The sequence below is a fragment of the Hibiscus syriacus genome, unplaced genomic scaffold, assembly GCF_006381635.1.
Source record: "Hibiscus syriacus cultivar Baekdansim isolate YM2019G1 unplaced genomic scaffold, ASM638163v2 tig00110009_pilon, whole genome shotgun sequence".
NCBI classification, from domain to species: domain Eukaryota; kingdom Viridiplantae; phylum Streptophyta; class Magnoliopsida; order Malvales; family Malvaceae; genus Hibiscus; species Hibiscus syriacus.
Window position 1 is genome coordinate 2,891,355 of NW_024062561.1, and position 5,540 is coordinate 2,896,894.

Here is a 5,540-nt window from a genome sequence, read left to right on the forward strand (position 1 = left end):
AAAATATATGTCTTTTGATTATAGGACGTTGTTTTGTAAAGTTTTATGACTATTAAAAGTTATAAAATTGTCTTCCGCTTATAAGGTGTTACTTTGTTGAGTTCCCTAACTATTAAAAGTTACAAAATAATCACCCAACTATTCATATATTTCAAAATCATTATTTTTTGTTAAAAAACTTATGACAATTTGAGCTGAACATTAACCTGTTGACTGAAATATGATAAAATTTGATCCTAAAATCTCAAACGACTATCATATCCCAATCAGCATGTTAACGTCTAGCTCAGACTGTTGTAAATTTTTTAACAAAAAATGACGAATTTAGAACATATGAATAGCCATATGACTATTTTGTTTGTACCTTTTAGTAGTCGAGGGACCCAACAAAATAATGCCCTATAGTTGGAGGATCATTTTGTAACTTTTAATAGTTAATGACTCAATAAAGCAATAATCTATATAGTCGATGGATCATTTGTGTACTTTACCCTAAAATAAATATCAAAATTTTACGTAGAAAACCATTTCAGGAAAAATCACTAACCGAAGATGAGAAAATTCACTAATATCGATAGAAGAATAATCCAAAAGAAGTTCTTATGAACAACTTAATTGTTAACAATAATTCCTAGTTACTTACATAAAAAGAAATCTACTTAAACAAGATTAACATTAAAAATAGATATATTTCCTACTCTCAATCAAACTAGATTTCCTATTTTCCTCAATTTTTCTTAATTTATATCTTCGCTGATTGAATCAAATTGAAATCAAATCTAATTCTAACTAATCTATTTGGCAAGAGCAAGAAAGTTGCATGAAATGTCAAATCGATGTAATGATCATATAGAGATTTGGTTTTGCCATAATCAACGCTACTATCTGTGTTCTTTTATTCTACATACATAGAGAAATGACTATCTTTTCAGATTTACAAATAAATATTTGGCATGGCAGTGGCAATGGAGCTCACTTTTTCACATCTTGGAAAACATTCTTAAACCGTTCCATATTTCTAACACCAGAGGTACAAATACAATACTTGATTGGTTTATGTTGCCCTAAGTCACAAAATTGCAGCCAAATGGATGAAAGTAGTATGTTTTTTTAAGGCAAAAGCTAATATAAAGCATGCAGGGACAGGGATAGATCGAGGGGTGTTGGGGTACGGTCCCACCCATTAGAAATTTCAAAATCTTTTATATTTTAGATTTTCTCTTTGTATTATTAATTATCTAATTTTACACACTCTAAATTTTAATATATCTTCTCAAATTTGCACCCCTAACGTACATTTTGGCGTCCGTGTGCAGGGGGGTCGAAAGAATAATAAAAACACTTCTACATTCGATACATGGAAAGATATAATAATTCCTGGGAATGTGAATGATGAGATGACTACAAATGGAGGAGCCTTGGTTCATCCATTACCTTTATCCAACCGAAAGTACTTGGCAAATTATTTGGGGCGTGCCCAAGGATTGAAGGACCGTCTTCAACTCATTCAACTCGCTAACCAATACCCATATAAGGTTTTCTCTATTGCCTTCTATTCTCTATATCTATCTATGATATTTATAAATCAGTTAGTTTATTGGTAAAATAATTAATTTATGGGGTAAAGTATACAAATGGTCCTCCAACTATAGAGTGATGTTTTGTTGAGTCCCTCGACTATTAAAAATTATAAAATGGTCCTTCAACTATAGAGTTTTGCTTTGTTGAGTCCCTGACTATTAAAAGTTACAAAATGGTCACTCGGCTATTCAGTATATTCCAAACTCATCCTTTTCCGTTAAAAAAATTGATGGTGGTCTGAGTTGGATGTTAACCTGATGATTGAGATATGATAAAATTTGATCCCATAATCTAAAAAAAACTATCATATCTCAGTTAACAGATTAACATCCAACTCAGACTATTGCAAATTTTTTAACAAAAAAGGATGAGTTTAGAACATACTGAATAGTCAGGTGACCATTTTGTAACTTTTAATAGTAGGGAGACTCAACAAAGTAACACCCTATAGTCAAAGAATCATTTTATAACTTTTAATAATCGAGATACTCAATAAATCATCACCCTATAGTCGAGAGATTATTTGTGTACTTTACCCTTAATTTATTTATATCATTTTTTTTTCTAATATAAAAACAATCAAAGGTTGAAGGCCGGTAGAAAGCATATACTTGCAACGTTTGCATCTTTTAAATGTCGTACAAATAAAATTAAGACTAAAAACATATAGGAGTATTATCTTTAGGGGTGTAAATAAACTGAACTTGAACGAAAAAAGTTATGTTCGTGTTTGTTTGTTTATTTTTTAAGGTGTTCATGTTCAGTTATGTTCGTGTAAATTTTTAATATTGTGTTCGTTTATTTACTTTTGAAGGTGTTTGTGTTCGTTTATTTACTTTTAAAAGTGTTCATGTTTGTTTATTTACAGTACGCGAACATGTTTATTTAATGTTCGTGAACGTGTTTATTTATATGTTCACGAACGTGTTCATTTAGCATTCAGGAACATGTTCGTTTAATGTTCGTTTAACGTTCATTTAGCGTTCATTTATTGTTCATTTATCGTTCGTTTATATATTCAATTTTTAGCTTCACCCTTTTATTTGCAAGCTAAAGAAAAATGAAAAAATTACACCATTAGTGTTTAAAACTTCTTAAAATTCATAATTTAAATTTTAACTTTTATTACGTGTTCAATTTATTCTCTACCTTCACCAATATTTAAAATGTAAAAAATAAACAAAATGAAAATGAGAACCAGGTAAACGAGCTTGTTCATGTACATAAATGAACGAGTTGATAAACGAGCTTATAAACGATATTGTTCGTGAACATAAATGAACCGAACACACATATATTCGTGTTCGGTCGTTTATGAAATAAACAAAAGTTTTGTTAATACTCATTTATTTAACTTAACAAACGAGCATAAACGAACGTTATACGAACGGTTTACGAAAAGTTCACCGAACACTCTATTCATTTACACCCCTAATTATCTTAATTATTAAAAAGTAAAAAACAATTAATCAGTGAAAAGTATTTATCTATAATACATCATTTTTTTTAACATGGTATAGATGCTTTAATTATAATTTTATGCTCAACAAATTCAATTATTATTATTAAAATTTAAATTAATTAAATTGCATTAATTAATAAAATAATGAAAAAATAAACGCATAAAATTACATTTAACGCTTGTGTATTTAAAATGGTATAATGTCAGAAACTGTCTCTAACGTTTAATTAAATAGTTATTTTAGTTTTTATTATTTGTTTTAGAGTATTTTTGCTCAAAACGTTTCATTTTGCGGTAAAAAGACTCCTCTATAGATGGAAACCGTTAGTTAACAAATGGTTAATGTCTCAAAATAAGGGTCTTTTTACTCTAAAATGAAATATTTAGGGGTCAAAATGTTCAGGATCAAAGTGACTAATCAACGTTATGGGTCTTTTTCTCTAAAATGAAATTGAGACCAAAATGCTCCCAAAAATAAGAGTCAAAATGATCATTTTGATAAACTTTGAAGTTATTTTTGACATTATGTCAATTAAAACCTACTGATTATTTGTGGTTATTAAACAAACAGTTGGAGGCTCCAGATTTGAAGCATGATCCTCCTGACAAGTTGTTCAAGGTGGAGTACTTTGAACATCTACGAAATGCCAAGTTCTGCCTAATTCCTCGTGGATTATCATCATGGACTCTTCGCTTCTATGAATCTTTCTTTGTGGTCTGTGTTTCTATCCCCATTTTCCCCTCCAATTCTAAACATGCATGCCATTGCTACACCATTTCTTCTCAATTGTTTAACAGGAATGTGTTCCAGTTATCTTATCAGATCGAATCGAATTACCTTTCCAGAACGTAATAGACTACACACGGTTCACCATAAAATGGCCTGCCAAAAGGATCAATCCCCAACTTCTGGAATACCTAGAATCCATACCAGGTAATTGTATCCGATGGGAGCAGCCGTCTGTCATATCTAGAAATTTCAAATTTCTTTTGTATTTTTAATAAAAATAGTGTTTTCGACCCTAAAATTTTACAGGTAAAATACACAAATGGTCCCCCGACTATAGGGTGATACTTTGTTGAGTCCTCTAACTATTAAAAGTTACAAAATGATCCTTTGACTATAGGGCATTGCTTTGTTGAGTTCCCGATTATTAAAAGTTACAAAATGATTACCCGACTATTCATATGTTCTAAACACGTCCTTTTCTGTTAAAAAATTAACGACAGACTGAGTTGGATGTTAACTTACTGACTATGACATGATAAAATTTGATCTCAAAATCTCAAACGATTATCATATCTCTGTCAAAAAATTAACGTCCAACTCAGATTGTCATCATTTTTCAACGAAAAATGACGAGTTTGGAACAATTGAATAATCGGTGATCATTTTGTAACTTTTAATAGTCGGGAGACTCAATAAAGCAACACCCTATAATTGAGGATCATTTTGTAACTTTTAATAGTAGTGAGACTCAACAAAGTATCGCCCTATAGTCGGGAGACCATTGTGTACTTTACCCAAATTTTATAAATTCACCCTCCTAAAAATTTTATAAATTCGTCCCTTTAAGAATTTTATAAATTTACCCCTTTAATATAAAATTCTACATCCGTGATTGAATTCAACCCTTTCTCTTGTTTGCAGATGAAGTTATAGAGGGCATGATTGCAAATGGCAGACAAATAAAGTGCTTGTGGACATATGCTCCGGAGTCGGAACCATGTTCAGCCATGCATGGTATCCTGTGGGAGCTTCAGAGGAAAGTTAGGGTATTCCACCAATCAGCTGAGACATTCTGGCTCCATAATGGGACTATTGTGAATAGAGATTTAGTAGAGTTCCGTGGAAACCTCCCATGCCTATGCCTTGAATCAAATTACGTCTTTTCCATAACTCAAGCCACTTTACTGGTAAATAATTTTTTTTTATAAATCTAGGATGAATACGAGGTTGTATTTTTAAAAAAACTCTCTATCATTTGACAATGAACGCTCATATCCATATATATATATAGTGCTCTAACCCGAAATCTTAAGAGATAATAATAATCTTTTGACCATTGAAGTCTTTTGATTCTTGTGCTTATCTAATAGATACTATTACTCTTTTCATTTGAGTCAAAATTGGATTAGGATAGATGACTGCTAGTGAATTTTACACTTTTATTTATTGCAAAATAAAAGTAATGCCCCTAAAGTTATCCCCTAGTCGGAAAATGAGGTATAGACTATATAGGGAAGAAGTTAAACGTTGATGGGTGAAAAGTTAACCCCTAATTGGATTTTTTCTCATGTGTAGGATGTTAGTGCATTGGATTTTGTAGGGTCCGACCCGCTTTACATCAAATTGGGTAGGGATGAATACAATTTTCGCAGGTGATAAGGTGTGAATGAAGATAAAAATTAGATCTGTCGTGGGTGGTGGGACAAATATGAGTATGACATTATACTTGTCTCATTCTCACCCGTTTCACATCATTGTTTGTATTTA

General features: G+C 31.2%; 1 pseudogene; it reads left to right on the plus strand.

Moving 5' to 3' along the window:
* The first annotated feature begins 1,091 nt into the window (after window positions 1-1,091).
* On the plus strand, window positions 1,092-4,920 carry LOC120212260 (annotated as a pseudogene).
* Window positions 4,921-5,540: the final 620 nt, after the last annotated feature.